A 21716-nucleotide genomic window follows, 5' to 3' on the forward strand; every position below is an offset into this window, starting at 1 on the left:
AGCACTATAGTAAGCACTCAATAAATGCTGGTTCTTTACATCATTTTGCTGCTTTCCTGGGCCTCCAGCTGTGGATAGCAGACCATGGGACTTCTTAACTTTCATAGTAATAATAAATCTCTTCCTACATATCTATATGTATCCTTTTTTTTTTTTTTCTGGAGAACCCTAATTCACATATATACATGTGTGTGTGTGTATGTGTGTGTGTGTGTGTGTGTGTGTGTGCATGCGTGTACATACACATATTTGTTTTTTGTGATCTCTTGTGAAAGGTTTAAAGATTTGAGAGCCCATAACCAAGCTGGAAGTAGGTTCCCCTCTTTTGAAGACAATTCCTCAGAGAGCTGCTATTTGGCCAGAGACTCTGTCGTGGGCACATGTGCTCTCATTTTAGACACCTTCTGTATCCCAAGAGGGACAGTTTGTGGCTGAGGTTGCTTTTTGCTGGGACCCCCCTTCGCTGAGAAGCCTGTGTTTGAGGCTTTTCCACCATCGCTGTGCTGCTGACAGGCCTCGGGCTGGCCTAGGCTCTGGTACTGAAGCCACCAGGAAGAAAAGATGATTTTTCTTATGGTTATTGTCCGCTTTCCAGACCATTGCAGGGGATCGCTTTCCTTCTTCTTTTTGGTACCATGCCATCAAAATGGAAATGATTTTGGGAAGTAAGGGAGGCTTGCTTTGGTAGTCTAAGCAATGCCATGTCACAGGGCTGATTAAAATCAGATCAAGTCTGGGTTTCTCTTTCTGTTTCTCAGGCTGATGCTGAAGCCTCTGGGTCTCTGTTTTCCTGTGGCATACCTGGCTCTGAGTGTGTCTAAGGCAGAGGCAGATCCAGGACAGGCCTGATAAGGGCTTTGGATCAGAGAGGACAGTAGGCAGCACAGGAAGGATCCTGCCATACAACCACGGCTCAGGCTGCACAAGTGCCCATCTGCCTGACCTCTGTGAGTGCCCTTTAGAATTGTGACTTGGAGACTGTCCTTGGCATTCACCCCACCACGAAGGACCTTGACAAGAGCCATGCGCCACTGTCCTTCAGCTCTCAGTCTCTCTGCTGTCATCAAGATGTGCTCACGTCTTGTGCCCTGAGTTTGGCTGGACACTCCCACCATGGGCTGTGGCTGGGCCCTGCATCTCTCTCTCAGAGGCACATTCTGCTCGTGCCTTAGCTGCTTCTCATTTAGCTCGTATCCCAGGAGGAGAGGGGCAGTGTCTCTTGCACACCATCGTGTCTCCAGTGCCTAGCATGGCACCAGGCACACGACAGGTGTTTACTGAATGACAACATCTATATGAAAATGAGCCTGCAAGAAGCTGCCCCCCAGCCCAAAGTTGGCTATCCACCACTGGACCCAGCTTCAGGTCAGGCAGTCAGGCTAGTTATTGGCTCTATCCTGAGCAAGTTAACCATGCCAGTCCTCACTTTTCCATTCTTGAGAGCTTGTTTGGAGGTTCTAGCAGGGGAGCGCAGCTACTCGTATACCCTTGACCGAAGAATGGTCCTCCTCTATCGGGGAAGGTCATCCTCTTCGACCGAGCGCGCAGCTTCAGGAGGGACGCACATGGGGCGGGGGGTGGGGGGGAGGAAGGGGGCACCCGCCTAGCTAGCCAGATCAGCTGAATCAACCCTGGCGATCAATGGGGTGACAGATGTCGCAGCCAGATCGCCCTCACATCCACTTTTCCATTCTTAACATGGGACTAACGGTACCCACTTCACAGAGTTACCTCTGCCTGAGGCAGACTGTGTCACCACTCCCAGTTATTTTGTGCCTCCTCAGTGTTGCTCATTACAGCAGCACAACCCAGAGACAAAGCTGACCGATACACAGTGCCTTCCACAAAGCAGGGATCCAGTAAATCTGGACAGGAGGAACAAATAAATACTGAGATCTCTCCTGCATCAACTGTTCCTATACCTTTGGTTTTGGTGGGTGAGACATTTAATCACTACAATGAATTCAAGGTGGCATAAAAGGGAAGTGGAATTTTAAAAAAAACCTGGATGTGCTAGGGTACAGCAATGCATTTCAACTGAGAATTTATTGAGTTTTTGCTAATGTTTATTGAGCCCTTATTACAGAGTGGTATGCTAAGTCCCTCAGACATTTTTTTAAACAATTTTTTTGTTTTAATATTTTTTTAGTTATCAATGAAATTTTTTATTTTATTTATGTATATGTGGTGCTGAGAATCAAACCCAGGGCCTCACACATGCCAGGCAAGTGCTTTACCACTGAGCCACAATCCCAGCCCCAGACATGTTGTTTAATGCTCACAATTTTGCTTCAAATACATGAGACAGCAAACCACATGCTACCCAAGCGTGATGTAATGTTTGTGAACCTTCTGTCCCCACAACGCCATGCCAGAATTTGCAGGCTGCTATCTTTGTGGCACTTGGTGTAGACAGTGGTGGGTCACATGTCCCCCTCTGCTTTCGCTCTGCTATAGGCCCAGTGGCCACACTATATGGATGAGGAGACAAAGGCTTTAAGAAGTGCAAAGGATGTGAAGGGTCACCCAGTCAGCCAGCAGCAGAGCCAGAGGTGCCCGCCTCGAAGTCCTGACCCCCTCACCAGGCTGTCTCCCACATTCATCCACAAGCCAGGTTCATCCCCTCTGCTTGTTCCAAACTGAGTAATCGTCACCCTGTGCTGGCACAGTCCTTCAGATTGAAGCCACTGTTCCTCCTCCATCAGTGGGCTGCCCCACACTGCCCAAGGCTAAGGAGAGGGGATTGGGAAGCTGGCATGGGGCTTTCCTCTTTTTCTGTTCATGCCTACCCTGGGCTACTCATGGTGGAGCCTGCAGCTCCTCTACTTGCAGGTGGGAGCCCAAACCCAAATTTCACAGAGTGAACTTGTGCTGTCCACATCCAAAGAGGTAGTAGAAAAGAGTTATTAGATGTGAAGGAGAGACATTAGCTCTGACTGAGGGTCAAAATGGCTTCAGGGAGTGGGCGGCCTTGGAGCTGGCTCCGCAGGAGTACCCTCTCAACAGGCTGGTGTTGCAAAGAACATCTTGGAAGAACAACATGCTCAGGGCAGGGGACATGGCCCTGCTGGGGCAGCAGGCATGCAGTGAGTCATATGCCTGGAAGCACGGGTTGAAAAGTCCCAGCCCAAGGAGATCTGTTTTAATACTCTATAAAAGTCTGTCTTGAGCCTGGACTTAAAATACCCTGCACAAGGAAGTTCAGACCTGAGAGGCAATTTGAGTACTGGGGATTGAACCCATGGGCACTCTATCACTGAACCGTGCCCCACCCCTTTTAAAATTTTGAGATAGGGTCTCACTAAGTTGCTGAGGCTGGCCAGGATTAAAGGTGTGCATCGCCATGTCTGGCTCAATTCAAGTCTTTGTGGAATGCATGGGGTTTTGAAGACAAAAATCTCCAAAATGACCTAAGCCTTGGGAAATATACTATGGACATTAACTAGGACATTAGCCCAGGGAGCAAAGAGACTTCCCCTCCTCTGTTAAAGAATAGTTAAGAACAGGATAAACAGGAATGTCTGAAGCTCAGCATAGATAAGAAGATGGATTCATCCATTGCTCAGGTATTTACTGAGCACCTACTGTGTGCTAGGCATGGTTCTATGTATTTGGGAAACATCAGAGAGTAAAAATCCCTACTCTCCTGAATCTTTCCTCCTAAAGAAATTTTAATATTAGGATGTACTTACTGTTGGTCAAAGGCACAACTCAATGTGATCAGACCCTGTTAGCTCAGCTAGTCTTTGCAAAGACCCTATGAAAATGGGCAAACTGAGGCTCAGAGCTGTTACTCATCCTCAGAAAAGGCAGCAAGTGGCAGAGCTGGGCTGTGTCACAAGGCATCCTGCTCAGAGATGGCTCTGGACCACTCCCCAGTACTGCCTCCGCACTGTAAGCAGCTGTAAGAGAAGGCTGAATTCTAGTTTTTTGGCTCACAGAGAAATGACTGTCCCTGTCTCCAGCCTCTACCTTCACCCCTTGAAGAGTCTACGCTTCACTAAGCCTCACACTTCTAGAAGTGACGAGATCCTGTCCTTCCTCCTGATGGCTCTGAGGCAATGCTCCTCAAAGTGCACAGACCACCAATTTGTGTCCCTCCAGAGTTGGTTTCTGGTTTGTGACAAGGTGAGTACAGAAATGCAGAGAACATGTTCAGAAATCTGCATAGTAGTTTGTCAAATCTAAAATAATAACAACTGGGTACCTGTACTCTTTTCGGTTTCATTTTTTTCTAATAATTCATTTTCATCGTACTTTACAAAACTACTACTCTGAGATGCATTAGAGATTTTAGAAGAAGAGAGCCAAGGCTGATCCTTCACCACAGAAAGGGACTTTGTTCTCAGGAAGCTCAAGTTCCCTGGATGACCGGATCGCATCCCTGAGAACAGACAGACCCTAGAGGCAAGGTCTAGGAAACATCTGTGCGGCGCTTCCTTTATTTCTCCCTCCTCTCCATTTCTAGCAGGTGGGTGGGTTTTGTGATCCCTTGTCTGCAGGGAGGAGAGAGTGTGACAGAATTTGCTTTTGGTCAGTGGGCCTTCAGGTCTTTTGCAAAAGCCAAAGTTCAAAACTGAGCTCTGCCTGCTAGTGGGGTGTGCTCACAGGGGGTGCTTTGTGCTGTCCCTGGGAGAAGGGCTCTGGGAGAGCAACACCGAGGTAGCTAGGGGAGCCAGGCGCCAAGGCCAGAGGCTCCCAGCCTCTGCCAAAGCTTCTGTCCCCACGCTTGGCTCAGAAGGCACCCAGACTCCAGCCCTGAAGGGGCTATGATGGCCAGGACAATACATCCCAACAAAAATGACCAAGGACCAGTGATGGTAGGCCTTCCCTAAAATAAGCATGGCACTTTGAACAACCCAAGGCTGGAGAGAGCCCCATGAAGAACTGAGATTGAATTTCCTGCCAGACCAGCAGCACTGGGGCTCAAGTCTCACTGTGAAGAAAATGAAGTCGTACTTCATGCCACGAGTGCATGAACTAAGATTCACCGCTAGCCCTGGTGAATGACGTTTAGGAGCAAGAGAACACCAAAGGCGCTGGAGGCCAGACGGGGGCATGTGGGGGGGGGGGGTTCAGGCAAGGGAAGCTCACAGTCCCAGAAGCCAGACAGCGAAAGGGGCAGAGGGAGCCACAGACTGACCTCTGGCCTAGACTCCCAGGCGTGGAGAGGCAGGGCCCTTTCGATTACGCTTTCTTCAGCCTGGAACGCCTGAGCCTGCCTGCATCCCTCCTCTGCTAAGTGCCAGCTGAAGTGTCCCATCTTCGGAGAGGCCTTTCTGGGAGGTGTGCATGCATGCATGTGTGCTCAGGTATATGTGTATGTGTACACATGCATGTGTGTGTGTGTGCACCCGAGTGACTGTGGGCGTGCAGGGAGGAGCTGATCAGAAGTCCCTGCACTTCACAGTCCTGTTGCTCGGCTGCTTTCCCGTGTCACTGCCGCCTCAGCTCCAGCACCCCAGATCCTTCTGCCTGTGTCAAAACGCACAGTCTCAGAGCCAGGACATGAACAGGGTCACTCTGAAAATCAGAGGATCATATGCTCTGTCCCTGGAAGAAATCCGAAGTAGACATTCTGATAGATAGATATCCTAGGAAATCCCTGGCAAGACAGTCTGTCCCTGTGTCTAACTGACAGACTCGCTGGTTGTCGTGAAGCAAAACCTACAGTCAACCCTTACCATCACATTGGGGCTCCTCCAGCTCCCCTCCCTAATTCCTTTACACAGATATAATGTGGAGTCCCCAGCAATATGGGGGGGCTGGAAGCTGGGCAAGGATGGTGGGAAGTGGGGGCCTAAAATGGGTGATCGAACCTGCCAGAAGACACGGGCTTCTGTCTTGGGAGAATCCTGTTTCCTGTTGCTGATCTATCTCCAAATCCCCAGGGAAAACCTGCCCCTGAGAGCTCTGGTCAGTTCTGCTCTTAGTTAAGGCTATAAACAGGAAATGGAGAGAGCTACTTCAAAACAAGATCTCATTATGATCAAGCTAGCCACTGTCAATTTTCATTTTCTCCTGAAATCCCAGTTTCACTTTCCATTTAGTGCAAGTAGAGAGATGTCCTGGTAGATCCAGGTTTCCCACAGTCACTGGTCCAGAGAGGGCACAAAGCTGCTGGGCCAGCCAGACCCCTGAGAAAACGCAGGAGTCCCTTTTCCCCAGAGGCCGGTTCTGGGCAGGTTCCCCAAATTCTAGCATTCCCTCAGACCCTACAGCTCCGGTCCTATCTCCTTTCTCCTTCATTCACTCATCTGGCAAATATTTATCAGGTCCCCTTTTGTGCCAAGCACGGTGCTGGGTCAGGGACTATTGCAGAGACGGACCAAGTCCTGCTTTCATGGAGCCTAAAGTCTAATGGGGGCGCTAGAGACCCAGATGTTCACGCCATACCCCTCCTGCTGAAGAGCCCCCCTCTGGTCCTCCACAACAGCTCAGACCCACGGAACAACCGCGTCACCTTTCCCTGGTAGGCTCGCTCACAGTCCTCTGTTCCTGTCAGAGCTCCTCAACCCAAGCCCTGGTGGTGGCTCTAAGACTCGCCTGCAAGTTCTTTGACTCATCTCCTTTCAACACATGGAGTCTAACTGCCTTCCCTTGCATGTGGGTGGTCTTGGGACCCACTTCTCTCAAACAGACGGCAACAGAGGTGATGCCATGACCTCTGAGGCCAGGCTAGGCAAAGCCATTCAGCTTCTGCGTGGCTCTCTCTAGGGACACTTGCTCTTGGAACCCAACTGCTGAGCTGTGAAGGACTCCCTGCCACATGGAGAAGCCATGGGAATAATGGTTAGATGTTCTAGCTGACAGGCCCAGGTGAGGTCCCAGGGGGTGGCCAGCACCAACAACCAGACATGAGAACAAGGGAGCCTTCAAGGGGGTCCCCCAGCTCCGGTCTGACCACCACCTCACGAGACATCTGAGCAAGAACTGCATGTGGAACTGTAAGACATCATAGTAACAGGAAAGACAATGATATATACAGTCATCCCTCAGACTCCCCGGGGCAATGGCTCCAGGACTCCCAGAAGATTCCAAAATCTACAAATGCTCAAGTCCTTTATATAAAATGGCATAGTATTTGCATATAGCTTACCTACATACTTCAGTACACTTTAATTTTATTTATTTATTTCAATACTGGGGATTGAATCCAGGAATGTTCTACCTCTGAGCTACATCCCAGCTCTTTTTATTTTTTATTTTTAAGACACGGTCTCACTAAGTTGCCGAGGCTGGCCTCTAACTTGCAATCCTTCTGCCTCAACCTCCAGAGTTGCTGGGATTATAGGTGTGCACCACCATGCCTGGCTCTCCCACATACTTTAAATCATTTCTGATAATACCTAATACAATACCTAACACTATGTAAATGATATGTAAATAGTTTTCATATTGTATTCTCTAAGGAATAATGACAAGAAAAAAAAAAAAGTCTGCACATGTTCAGCACAGATGCAATTTTCCCCTCAATATCGTCAACCTAAGGTTGGTTGAATATGTGGATGTGGAAGGGCTGACTGTAGCTGTTTCTGTTTTAAGCCACTATGTGTGGATGATTTGTTATGCAGCATAAGATAGTAAGAACAGCACCCAGTCCTGAAACACAGGGACCTCCATTCCTCAACAACAAGGTGTGGCCAACAGCCTGGCAGCATCAAACCACCTGGAAACCTGTTAGAGATGTAAAACTGCGGGCCCACCTGAGACCCATTGAGCCAAGAACCTGCAGTTGAACGAGACTGTCAAGTATTTCACATGCATGCTGCAGTTTGAGATGTGCTCCTTGGCAGTACCTTTTTTAAAAGGAACTTATCTTCATGTCATGCTTAAAAAAATTCAAATGCAAAAAACAACATAACCAATGTCAATATACCAACACCCCAGATTTAACAGATAAAAATAGCAAGTACATATCCTGTGCTGAACACTATTTAAAGCACTTCACAAATATTAACTCATTTAACCCTCAGGACAACCTGGTAAGAGAGGTACTGTCACGTCATCGATCCTATGTCATAGAAGAGGAAATTGAGGACAGAGAGATTACATAATTTACCCGAGGTCACACAAGGTCATAAGCAACAGCACTAACAGCACTAGTAACAAAACAGGGGACCTGGCTCCAGAGTTTAGCTATTTTGCTTCTAGACGGTTCGGTACCTCCTTTCCATCTCCCCGTATCTAAAGTCCTTCAAGTCTCTATCCTTTGCTCTTTTGCATAGTGCCACCATCCTCATTTAGCTGAGGCTCCTGCAGCAGTGACCTAGCTGGCCACTGGTCACCTTAATCCATTGTATACAATGCCTGCAAACACTCCTCTCACCATCCTCCCTGCCCACACATCTCCAGTGCTTGGCTCTGCCTGGCAACCGAACAGCTCAACTTGCCTTGAAAACTGGCCCCACCTCTAGTATCCAACAGAAAGAAACCCACAGAGCACAGCAGCAGCAGCAGCAGCAGCAGGTCTCCATGACAACATCCGCATCTTGAGGTGCGCTCACACCTAAACCTCCCGGGGCTGCCTCCTTCCTCACCTAATCTCATCCTACAAAGTCCGCCCCAAATGCCAGCTCCGTGGCAAATTCTTCCTTGACCCATTTGAGTTCAAAGTACAAACTCATCTCTCAATTCAATTAACAGAGCATCTTTTTTGTTATTGTTGTTGAGATGGGTTTTGCTACGTTGCCCAGGCTGGTCTCCGACTCCTGGGCTCAAGTGATCTTCTGATCTTTTGCCTCAACCTCCCAAGTAGCTAGGACTACAGTTGTGCACCCCTGCACACAGTACATCTTAGTCATTTTTTTGTATTGTTCATGGCCAAGTCTTACAAGAGATGTTTTGTTTTGTTTTATTGTAGTGCTGGAGATGGAACCCAGGGCCTGGTGTGTGATAGGCAAGCTACTACCTGTACCTGAGACACGTTTTTTTTTTGTTTGTTTTTTTGTTTTGTTTTTGCAGTAAATATATTTACCAAAATTTACCATTGTAAGCATTCTTAGGTTTATTCAGTGACATTAAATGCATTCGCACTGCTGTATAACCATCCCCATCCCACCATTGATTTCTGAAGGTTTCCATCATCCCAAGCTGTTTGTCTACACCCATTAAGCAATAATTCCCCGCCCCGCAGCCCCTGATTACATCTATCCTACTTTCCACCTCCATGAATTTGACTAGTCCAGGAATCTCATACAAGTAGAATAATACAATATTTGCTCTTTCCTGTCTGATCACTTAGCATACTGTTTCAAAATTCATCCAGGTTGTAGCGTGTATTGGAATCTCATTTCCTTTATGGCTGAATAACAGTGCACTGTGTGACTATTTGTCATCTAGCCACCTGAGCCTGTTTTTTTCCCACCTTTCAGGTACTGGGAGCAGTGCTTCAAAGAACAGCAGTGTACAAGTATCTGTTCAAGTTCCTGCTTCCAGTTCTTTTTGTGTAAGGCATTTCCCGTTTTATTCTCAAGACAAATTCATGTTAGGGATTAAAGTCCCATTTCATAGATGAGGAAAATGAGGTTTGGTGACATCAAGTCACTTGTTCAAGGTCATCTGTCTAGAGCTTAAATATTATTTTCCCAAGGACTCTGATTTCATTCACATGCATTTACTTCTAGAACAGATGAATAGCTACCTCAATAAGGATTCTGTAATTTGAAGTTCTACATATTACCACTGTTAATGCTGGTAGTGCTAATAATGACCAGAAACAGATGGAGAAATGACATTCTTGTGTCCAGCAAAGGTGTGCTGGGATGGTCACCTTTTTCTCTTCCAGCACCAGCCTGTTATAAGCCTCTGGATGAATTAATTGGGTCCTCAATATACCCTGACTTTAAAGAAATGGATCTGAGGAAACCTCTACAGTCTGAGAGTTACTGCCTCGTCAGGAGAGTTTTTTGATTTAGGGTTAAGGAATAGAAATAGCTGTAGAGTTTGTTTCCAGAAGCAAAGTTGTGCTTAGGTTCAAAGCCCCTGATTCAGTGCAAGCTCAGGTACTGTAAAGTGTCCATGTGATATGGGTGATGTTCAGGTGGCAGACAGGGAAACCAAGCTTCCCACTGTGACTAAGACTGGGGGGTTCCTGGGATGTGAACTCTCAGAGCTAAACTGTGGAAGTCCCAGGCAAACATTGGCACTTCTTTGACCTAAAGAGTACTGTGGGGGAGGGGCCACTCTAGCATTTGTCCCTTCCTCTCTTGTTCTCACTGGTTCAAACCTATGACCTCCCGATTAACTCCTGCCTTGACCCCTCACTAGCCTCCCTGCTGCCTCTCCCTGCCACTCTGATAAAATAAAAAATCCTTAGTCTTTTCCCCAGTAAGCACTCACGGTAAGGACCACAATGTCCTATACCAATAAGGACCAATAGGTCCTGTCAAGGAAGGACACAGCTCTGATGTAAGACAGCAGAAACTGGTAGAATTGCAGCTAGTTGCAACATTTTGGGGGCTTGGAATGAGTACACAAATAGAGGCCCAGATAAAGTATGCCTCAATATCTAAAAGTTGGAAAGCACACTCAAAGTTATTAAACTATATTCTCCCCTTCTAAGTTGGAAAATATACTTCATCCTGACTCAGAAGGCCAAGCGTATACAGTTCTTGGACTCCTGGGAGTACCACTTGGAGACCTGGTGGTCCAGAGCCAGATCTTCCAGCCTATTATCTACTTCCCTTGCTGCTCCCAGCTCTGTCCTGCACTTCCAGGGACCTTGTCCCTCACAGTGGACACTTCAGCCTGTATTTCAAAGCTCTATCCACACACACCCTTCCCTCAATGCAAACTGTTTCCCCTTGGTACTCTGTCCAGTGAGAAGACAGATACAGGGAAGAGACCAGTGTAAGTCCTGAAAATGAGCTGGGCTTTTCAGGCAGAGAATTCTGAGTCCAGGTATCTGAAGCACAGCCTGGAGCAGGGAGGAGGCTCCAGGGAGTGGGTGACACCATTTGGCCTAAAGACTACTCACCCCAGGGAAAGGGAATGACCAGTGTAAGGACCTATAAGGCACAGGGCCAGGACGGGAGCTCCTCTTGCCTGGATATAAGATGGCATTGATCAAGCTCACAAGAAAGCAGATGTGCAGGAAAGGAGGCAGCTGAATTCAACTCTAGCTAATTACGGCCTCCAGGAAATGTGGGTTGATGTGGTTAGATCTTTTGACATATCAAGAGAGGATGAAAATGTAGGAATTGTTGGTTATTAAACAAATGAAAACCAAACCAAATAGCTTTGATAAGTAAAGGTCAAACATAATACGCCTACAGCCCTCCCTTGAACTTTCAGTTTGTGACTTTTTAACTGAGAAACAACCTGTCTATTCACATCCTGGTCTCTAGCCATTTCTGCCTCATCTCCCTGGGTCCCCTCGGGTTTCTTGTGTCCTACCAAATCAGGTGACCAGAGACAGCCTGAGCTTGCCACCTTGTGCCGTGTGGTCAGGAGTGCCCTCTCCCGTGTCTTCTTCCTGCTCACTGATAACCACACTTACTCTTCGAAAGCAAATGCAAGTCCAACTCCTCCAAATAGTCTGCCCTGATTACTCCTGAAATTCCAGTTTATGTCAGGGCACCAGAGTATGAATCCTAGCTCTGCAATCTCCCGGGACCTCAGATGTAAAATGGGTGATCTTTCTATCAACCTTGAAGAGGTATGTCTTGTGAAAGACGAATAATGTAAAGTACATTAAAACATTTGTAACTAGGTGCAGTGGTGCACGCCTAGAATCCAAGCAACTCTGGAGGCTGAGGCAGCAGGATCGCATGTTCAAGGCCACCCTCAGCAACTGAGTGAGATCCTAAACTACTCAGCAAGATCCTGTCTCAAAAAAAAAAAAAAAAAAAGGACTGGGGTGCACCTCAGTGGTGGAGCACCCTGGGTTCAATCCCCAGTACCAAGTAAACAAACACATTTAGTATGTAGTTCAGCACATTTAATCAGTGCATAGGAAATGCTAAATAGGAATGTGAATTTGAGTATGTAACGTATGCTTTAACCAAGGGGCTAGCAAAAGTGAAGTACCAGGTCTGGGGTTGTGGCTCAGTGGTACAGTGCTTGCTTGGCATGTGTGAGGCCCTGGGTTCAATCCTCAGCATTGCATATAAATAAATAAATAAATAAATAAATAAATAAATAAATAAATAAATAAATAAATAAAGGTCTACTGACAACTAAAAAATATGTTTTAAAAAAGTGAAGTACCAGACAAGAAATATTTTCAGTTTTTTGGGCCACATGATTTTCTTCCTGACTATTCCACAAAGCATCGATAGACTACACATAAATAAATAGATACAACTGTGTTCTAATAAAACTTTATTTACAAAAAACAGACAGAGGGACTAATTTGCCCTGAAGACCAGAGTTGCTGATAACTGATTGTGCTCATACCAGCCTTAGGGCTTTGTTCCCCGGCTCGCCAAGACACTATCAGTATTCCTACTAACAGTTAACATTTTAATTCTGCCAATATTTACCAGTAAGTGTCCCAAACTCTTTATAAAAAAGTTAACCATCATTGCCACTCTATGCATGAAGAAGCTGAGGTACAAAGAAAGATGCAGTTGGATTTGAGAACCATGACTTTAAGTCGCTGCAGAGCATGAGTTCAGACCTTAGTGAGCACCTGCATAGTCCTGGGTGTGCTTCTTGTTCTTGTTTTATGAATGTGCACTTGCAAAGGAACTTAAGCTCCCTCCTCTCTCCTGTGCATGGTGGGTAGCAATCATAACTACTAACACACCAACAGCAAATTTCCTCTAATGCCAACAGTGGTCACCATATCAACGCCACAGGCCAAGAGCCTACGTCCTCTGTGGGTCTCTGCCTGCCCAGTGAGCAGCAGGTGTGATAGTGGTTCTGCTTTCTTGCTTTACTGGATTCTCTTCCTAGAGTACTCGTAAGAATAAGAAACTGATCGAAAACGGAAAAGAAGGCTGTGGCTGTAGCGCAGTGGCAGAGCGCTTGCCTAGCACATGAGGCACTGGGTTCAATCCTTAGCACCGCATAAAATAAACATATAAAATAAAGGCATGCTGTCCATCTACAACTACAAAAAAAATTTTTTTTAAAAGAAAGAAAATGGAAAAGAAACAAAGGAAACCCTTTGATGTGAAATGGCTGAATGTCACACAAAACCCTGCCCCATCCTTCAAAGCAGTCTTTTTGGGTAAAGGGGCGGGGCTGTGCCCTGAGCACCATTTCTACAGCACGGGAACTGCCAAGGCATAGATAAAAGGAAAGGTTGGTCTCAGCCATGGGAGGGTTGGCAAAGCAGAGACACCAATATGGTCACAGCCTTTGTAAGTGTCCCCTGGTGAATCTGTTGTGCCCGGGAAATGCTGTTCGACCTAGCCTGCCGTTTTCATTCTGGTCCCTGATCCCAGTTATAAGACAGGAAGCATCCATCTTATACCATGTATTGTGCACCACAATAGAATTAACTGCAGAAAATAAGGAAGAAAATGTCCATTTGCTGGGAATATAACCTGGTTTCTGTTTCCTGGAAGATATTCATTAGAGTTAAAATTGACTACTGCAACTTGACATACTGTATCAAGTTTAACTTAGCTGCAGTTCTCTGATTGTATTGGAGGCTTCTTATTGATTTTAAGCTATTTGTTCTAAAGAACTAACAGGATATTTTTGCCCAAGCATGCACAGTGAGTGTGGTGTGCACTGCACAACTCGAAGGACTCCATTCACATAGAAAAGGATGTGATGGAGCCCTTAAGAGTATTTTGCAGGAGGCAGTGTGAACAATCATACCTGGCAGCCCTGCTGGGGATCTCCAGTTCCATTCCCCACCAGCCAGAACTGGTACAGTTCAGCAACTTGATTCATCAACAGCTGGTCACTCTCGGGGTGTCTACTTGCCTACAGTCACTTCTGATAAAACTAGTAACATCCACCTTGTCCTTTTAGGTCCAGGAAAACTCCATCTCTGCTTCTGCTGTTAAACTTGCATGGCACCTGCTGATGGAATTTCAGGGGGGACCCATGGCTGCCCCCACATTGCTGGCAGAACCAAGCTGCAGATTCTTGCTTGGCCCCTCTGCCCGCCCCGTCACTTCTGTGGTATTGCTTACAACCCTGGCTGCCCACTAGAATCATCTGGAGCCCATCATAAATGCCTCTGGCTTCATTCCCACCAATTAAATCAGGATCTCATCTCTGGGGGTGGGGCCCAGAGATTTCATATCCAAGAATTTTATATTCTTAAGAAATGCTTGGATTCTAATTCTAAATGTTTTCATTTCTTGCAACAAATGAGAATCCAAGAGCTCCAGCATGGTGCTTCATGGGGCAATTGACAAACTGAAAAAAAAAAAAAAAAGTCTGGCTCACACTAAAGGTGATGCCATGGTTTTTGGCCCCGATTCCCTGGCCCAAAAACTCATGTCGAAATGTGTTGCCATTGTGGTGGGTGGAGGTGGGGCCCTTAGGAGGCTGTTAAGAAGGACAGACATCACTACCCTGGGTACATGTATGATTACAGGAATGGAGTGACTCTACATCAGGCACAACCATAGAAACGTACCCCATTTGTGTACCATGAATCAAACTGCAGTCTGAAAAATAAAAAAAAAATAATAATAATAATAAAAAAAAGAGGAGCTGATGCCTTTCTCATGGGACTGGACCAGTTAGAGTGGCTCCTATCAAGTGAGGCTGCCCCTCATCTCTCTGCACGTGGCACCTCGTCCTTTCACCTCTGAAATATTATGGTACCCTCACCAATGCTGCTGCCATGCCCTTGGGCTTTCCAACCTCCAGACTGAGAGCTAAATAAACTTCTTTCCTTCATAAACTACTGAATCTTACGTACTTTGATGTAGCAATTGAAAAGGGACTGAGATAGTTGGGAATGCATCTCAGGTGAGAAACTGGCTCATTCTGTAGAAAACAGAAGAAAATGAAAAGCAAAGAGAGAAGAGAAGGGAGAAGAGAAGAGTGAGACTGAACTGTCCTTGGCTGATTCTTTCCCCATTAAGGTCTTATTCTCTAGTGCTGAGTCAGTTTACAGCTTGCTCACTAAATCTCTGACACTTAGGAGTTAACCAAGCTGGGCATGGTGGTACAGGACTGCAATCCCAGTGGCTCAGGAGGCTGAGGCAGGAGGATCACAAGTTCAAAGCCAGCCTCAGCAAAAGTGAGGCCCTAGGCAACTCAGTGAGACTCTGTCTCTAAATAAATTACAAAATAGAGTTGAGGAGGTGGCTCAGTGGTTGAGTGACCTGAGTTCAATCCCCAGTAACACCCCCTGAAAAAAAAAGTCAACCAAGAAGTCTTGTGAACAGGTGTCAGCTGGCTGGAGCCCTGGACATACTGAAGCAGAGAGCACGGGTATATGGTGGAGCTGGCCACGAGGTCCAACAGTGGCCCTGTGTGCTTACACCCTGCACCACCTTCCCCCTCCCTGAAAACACATCTGGCCACTTACTTTGCTCAAGTCACGTAGCTGGAGCCCAATCACATCAGACTCTGTGGGTGAAAAACTGCTTATGCCAAAGACAGCTCTCCTACATGAACAGATGCTACTTTTGTTTGTTTAAATGATCAGGATCTTACTGGAGCTTAAATCTGCTGCTGATATGTTCACTTCATTCCTCATAAAAGGATCGGCGTGACAGGCACCTGGTGCTGCAGAAAGACTCTGAAGTCACCCTGACCAGTATTTGAATTCAGGCTCTGTCTCTGCTCGTCCTGCCACTTTAAGCAAGTCACTCTGCATTTCTCAGCCTCATCTTCGAAAGGAAGAACAGGGACTTTAAAAAAGGGAAGTGTTTCCCAAATTTAAGAGTTACATGGTTACCTAACACTGAATCACATACCAATAAAGCTATTGCCATTTTGATTCTCTTTCATTTCATCCAAAGTAAAAAGATGGAAGTAGAGGTGATCCTTCTCTAACCCATGTCCTCCTTTTAACATGAGAGAGAGAGTCTCAGGGACCTATTGCCACCCATTTGCAGCTGGAAATTAATAATGCTGATTTACATTGGTTTTGAGTTACCTTTATGCATGTGATAATTATTTAAGCCCAGAGTTACCTTTAAATAAGTTTAAATCAGAGAAATGGGTTAAAATGTTAAGCAATGGTACACAGGTTGGTATGCATATAGGACAAACATAAAGTGATACCCTAAAGTCCAATAGTTTGGGGAAAACTGAGTTAAGGGATATTGAGTCTCTGAGCTATGATCAGGGAAAACAGATCTTATTCTTATACGTGGTTTAAAACAAGCTCTTTAAGAAATGGAATGAAAGTTGGCTGACTCTAACAGTGTGGACAATTCACACTGAGGTAGAATTCATCCCACCTCTACGCTGTCCTCGGGTTGGACCTTAAGACCCTGGTCTGAAAACAGCAAATCTGTGGCTCTTGTTTGCAATACTCAATGACTTAGCAGTGGAAAAAGATTGGGAAGCATAATTATCATCTTGAATTTGATGAGTGTTTAAAGTTGGAACAAACAGTGAATCTCAAGGGAGGGGGGATGGGAATAGGACAGTAGAATGAATCTGACGTAACTTTCCTACGTTCATATATAAATACATGACCAGTGAAATGCCACATCATGTACAACCACAAGAATGGGATTCTAATTAAAGTAGGTTATACTCCATGTATACATAGTATGTCCAAATACAGTCTGCTGTTATGTATATTGAAAAAGAACAATAGCAACAAAAACAAAAAAACAACAAAAAAAACCAATGGATTCTACTGGGTTTTTGATGACAGGCCTTGAAAGGAAAGATCTCTGTTTTCACCATTTTTTTTTTTTTTTTTTTTGCACTACTGGGGATCAAACTCAGGGCCTTGTGCTTGCAAGGCAAGCACTCTACCAGCTGAGCTATCTCCCCAGCCCATTCACCATTTCTTAAACTGCCAAACTTTGGTACTGATTATTATTCTATGTAAGATAAAGTGACCATTATAGAGAATATTACTAATTCTGTGAACACATGGCTTTAGGAATACAACAAAAGACTAAAAATTAAAAGGGAAGGGAAGATCACATTTAAGTACAGATGGATTTTGGCTTCTATTATTTTTACTTAGAAGGAATATGGAGTCCCCAGAACTATTCAACTATGGATAACATTTTCCCAGGAATGAAACTTTTTACCATGAAGCACATGATACCTCAAAATTCCTTAAAACATTACACTGTTCACTTACTCTAAGGAATACAGAAACAATTCCCAGGCTATCGAATGATATAGAAAATGTATGTTTTTTTCACTTGAGTTGTGCATGAGCTCACCAGCCTATGTTACTCTAGCATTACAACCATCACGTGAGTTCTTCTGTAGCAAAAAGCACCTGAGCCTGGTAGTAGCTTTTTGTTTGTAGCCTGTTCAAAACTAACAATGCCACCAGCAGATTCAACTCAAACACAGTGCCAGGCTTCATTCTTCCAGAGGGTTCAGGGGACTCTGGTCCTGGTTCTGCCATTACCTTGCCACGAGTAATTCCCATTTTCATGTAGGACTCATTTAATCCTGTCGTGAAGTGAGTGGATTATTGTAGATTAAGGGTCACACACTAAATGCCTGTAGAGGCCAGGCAGGTGATGGGAACACAGAAAGCTGGCCAAGACAAAGTGGTGGTGGAGGATAGAGAGTATGGCTCCCCCCAAAGTGGTATCCTCCAGGAATTGTCCGCTAGGAAAATAGGACTATTGTTGCCAGAGACTGAATTATCAAGAGACATTGGTAAGTCATACTTTTAAAATAAGAATTCTTCTAATTATTTTTGACAATGCGTTTCAAGTAGCTTTGAAATATTGGCAGGTGCACTGACATAATCTGTGGGCAGATTGAGCCTGTGGACTACCATTGTGTGACTTCTGTCCTAGAGGGTCCCTGAGAGGTCTTGTACACTTAGCTGCCAAGTAGCAAATTTTTGCTCTTCTGTATTGACAATAAAGTGGAAGATCTGACTCCAAAAAAGGCAGAAGAGTTGAGTCTTAGGGGCTGTTGGGGAGAGACTGTCATCTAGCAGTGGCTACATGGAGATAGACCTGGCACATCATATGCACACTGTTCTTCTTAGCTGTTAGGACACAGGCAAAATAATAACAATGACAACTGCCATCATCAACACAAACCACCTCTGTTTACTCCAAGATCGCCATGCCGCTCCTAGACTTTTTTTAAATACTGGGACCTCATGCATGCTAAGCAAGCGCTCTACCACTGAGCTCTACCTCCAGTCCTGGCCTCCCCTAGACTTTACAGAATCTGGACCATTTACAGAACTTGGGCAATTCTGTGAATCCTTTTTAGGACCAGAGGAGGAAAAACTGCCAACAGGACTCCTAATAAACAGGTAAGAGAGCAACTGGTAACTTCACTGTTACCTCAGTAATGAGTGCTACAGAAACACCTCCCAGGTTCCGGGAGGCTGTGATATTAAGAGCATTTCTTTTCGTAGGTAAAGGAATAAGAACTGGTCCCATTTTTTTTTTTTCTTGCACAAATGACCCCATTTTCCAAATCATTCTGTATCCAATCCTGGGGGCATCCTGACACGACTTTCATGACATGGAGCCTTCTGTGTGATAAGAAGTAGAACGTGCATCCCCTACCTAGACTCCACACCAAGTTTTAGCTCTGTTGCACTGGGCTAGGAACTTCTCCATGATTCAGTTTTCTCATGTATAAAAGTAGAGTCATAGCAATCTCAACCTAACAGGGTCAGCAGATTAAAGGAAACCCTATCCTCCCCAGGGAAATGCCTGCTTCTACCGTGGTAGTACTGAACGATGTTCCCTTTCAAAGTTTGAATTTTCTCAACTAAATTCCTCCTGCTGTAGTTAATCTGGTAAGCATTTGCCTGATAAGCAATCATCAGAATGGAATTACCAGGTCGAATTAAATGGAACTGTCAATATTCAATAGTATCAATGTAGAAAATGGCAATTTTGGGCTGGGGCTGGGGCTCAGTGGTAGAGCGCTTGCCTAGCATGTGAGGCACTGGGTTTGATCCTACAGTAAAAGATATTGTGTCCAACTACAACTAAAAAAATAAAAACCGAAAAAGAAAATAGTGATTTCATAAGATTCAGTGCCCTACAAAGCAGCCACAGCCTGGAGGAGGGCAGAGCAGTTTCCCTTTTTTGCCAGTTCTAAGCCACAACTGAACAGCCTATGATCTTTACATCTGGGAAGGGTGACATCTTAGGCAGGGGACAGATATTTTCCCATCACAAGTAAACTATTTGTTATCCACTTCCACTTACTCCATGCTTTGCATGAATACAATTTTCTTTAAATCCACAACAACTGGGGGCAAGTTCCTGCATTTGTCCCCCTTGGAAAGCCACCAAGCTGTGGGGTGTGTAATGTGCTATCATGGTTCCAAGATACATGTCCACACATTAAAGAGTATTTCAATTGATAAGGAGAATAAGGCTTAAAAAAATTTTTTTTTTAAATAAGAGCCCTGCCAACCACAGTGAAGGATGGATCCGGAGAAAACAGCTCCGCAAACACCTGGATCAAATGCTTAGCACCTAGAGACAACCCTGTCATGGCATCTCCGGCACTTTTCACAAGGACAAGAGATTCTCCCGTTCCCTCCTCTTTGTATTGGCTGAAAGTCTTGTCAATTTCAGCCTGGCAGTTTGAACAGTCCACAAGGCACCCTTCCTGTTTCCATCTTCAAAGTTAACTTCCAGGCATAAAGACATCAAAAAAATTCACATGAAACCCAAGCAGAAGAGAACTCCCTGACCGATTCCATTCACTGGTTATGCTCCAGGAATACAATGTTCTGTGCCAGCTCTGCAGGTGGGATCACACCTGTTGTTTATTGCACCAATCCATAACTGTTTGAGTTTTTATTGAGCACCTACTATGTGCCAGGCCCTGACATAGGCCAGGAGTTCGTAACTACAAGCCCACAGAGCCAACAGCCCTCATACCTGCTTTGTAAATAATTTACTGGAACATAGCCATATTCTCTCATTTACAAATTGTGTTAAGACTACTTTTTGGCTGAGCTAAGTAGTTGTGACAGAGATAATTTGGCCCATAGAGCCAAAAAACAAAAAAAATTTACTATCTGGTCATTTATGAAGTGTGCTGACTGTCCCAGGTAAAGAGGATATAGTGCTGACTGAGTGAAGCAAAGGCCCCACGCGTCTTCGGGTGTTCCTGTATTGAAAACTGCACGGGGTGGATCCTATTACTTAGGGGCAATCTGAGTTCACTCATGGGATCACAGTCTGGGCAGCCGCGGAGACTTGCGAGGAAAAAGACAAAGCATGACAGGGGTGGAGAGAAAAGTGCAAAAAGGATTGGAGAACGGAAATGTGGGAGATTGGATCAGTTAGCGTGGAAACAGGCTGGGACAGGCAGGCTGTCCAGAGTCCCACCAAGGGGTACTTAAACCATGGGTCAGGGGTCCCCTATCTCAGACTCGCCTGGAACATCTTAAACATGCAGGTTACTGGGCCCCGCCCAGGAATCTGAATCTGAGTTCCAGAGGCCAGACGGAGGCTTCCACATTGTTCCCAGGGACCCCAGGTGATTCTGCAGCATGCTTAAGTTGGAGAGCAGCTGGCTTATCCTTAGGTTTTAGTGAGTGGTTGAAGGCGCGCCTTGCACAGTCAAGCCCAAAGCCCACTCGTAGCAAGTGAGAAGGGGAAAGAATTAGGGCACAGACACACAGAGGTAGATGCAGTGAAAAGGCAGTTTATTGTCTATTAATACTGTACAGAGGAACAGAGAGAAGCTACAAGTACAGCATCAGTTGTTGCTGGCAGTGTTTTTTCTGAAGTCGGTTTTTGTTGTGTTTTTCATCTGAAGGAAACAGAACAGTCAAAGTACACTTCAGGTTACAAAGTACAGCAGCTAGTCCAGCAAGTCTAATTCAGAGTAAGCACAACAGGCTCCCACCCCCCACCCCCACCAACCAACCACGAATGGGTGTATTTACAGAGATGTCACTCGCCCCGAGTGAGCTGCTAAAGCTGAAAATTCCATCAACAACCTACATTCACCGAAAAGCTGCATCAGACACAACATTTTCTGGAACCCCTGTATGATTTTTGACTCTCCTAAATCAGGAGCTTGAGGAGGAGGAGGAAAGAATGTTCCAGAACCCTGTGAAGGACGGAACTCTTACCACTTGCCAGAACAGGATATCACAGAATTAAGAGTTGGAGCAACATGCAGAACAGTGCAGATCAGCCATTGCCTGGTGGCCTCTTTGTGTAGAAAGACGTGTCATTGCAAAATGGAGTGAGTGAATGTCTCCCTGCCCATCTCGAAACTGGGAGGCTTCCTATTTCGAGTAAATCGGCTCTCCCTAAGCACATTCAGGCAACTGCATTTCAGTTTTTGCTGTTGTCTCCACGACAGCAACATTCACAGATGAGCTTGGGTTTGCTGGAGGGACTGTGTGATGAAGAAATAAACCTTATTTGTGTGGGAACCATCCGGGCTGTTTTTCTTGAAATGGAAAGAGCTCTCATGACTTTGCCTTCTCCCTAGGGCAGAGGATCTTGGGATCTCAGGGTGGGGAAGGATGCTGCCTTGGGAAGAGAGTCTAACAGGAGGGGTGGGCAGACTCTGACTGAGGTCTGACACACTCCATCAACCAGGTGTGGGAACAGGTGTGGGCAAAGATCTGCATGAACCTGGGTGTGATGGGATAAGAATTCAGAGACTTGGCAGAAAATTGGGACAAA

General features: G+C 45.6%; 1 protein-coding gene across 4 annotated transcripts in view; it reads right to left on the reverse strand.

Moving 5' to 3' along the window:
• The window catches only part of Palm2akap2 (PALM2 and AKAP2 fusion), a 457266-nt gene that overhangs the window by 161641 nt on the left and 273909 nt on the right, over positions 1 to 21716 (reverse strand). The window lies entirely within an intron of this gene.

Source organism: Sciurus carolinensis, chromosome 14, assembly GCF_902686445.1.
Source record: "Sciurus carolinensis chromosome 14, mSciCar1.2, whole genome shotgun sequence".
Classification (NCBI taxonomy): domain Eukaryota; kingdom Metazoa; phylum Chordata; class Mammalia; order Rodentia; family Sciuridae; genus Sciurus; species Sciurus carolinensis.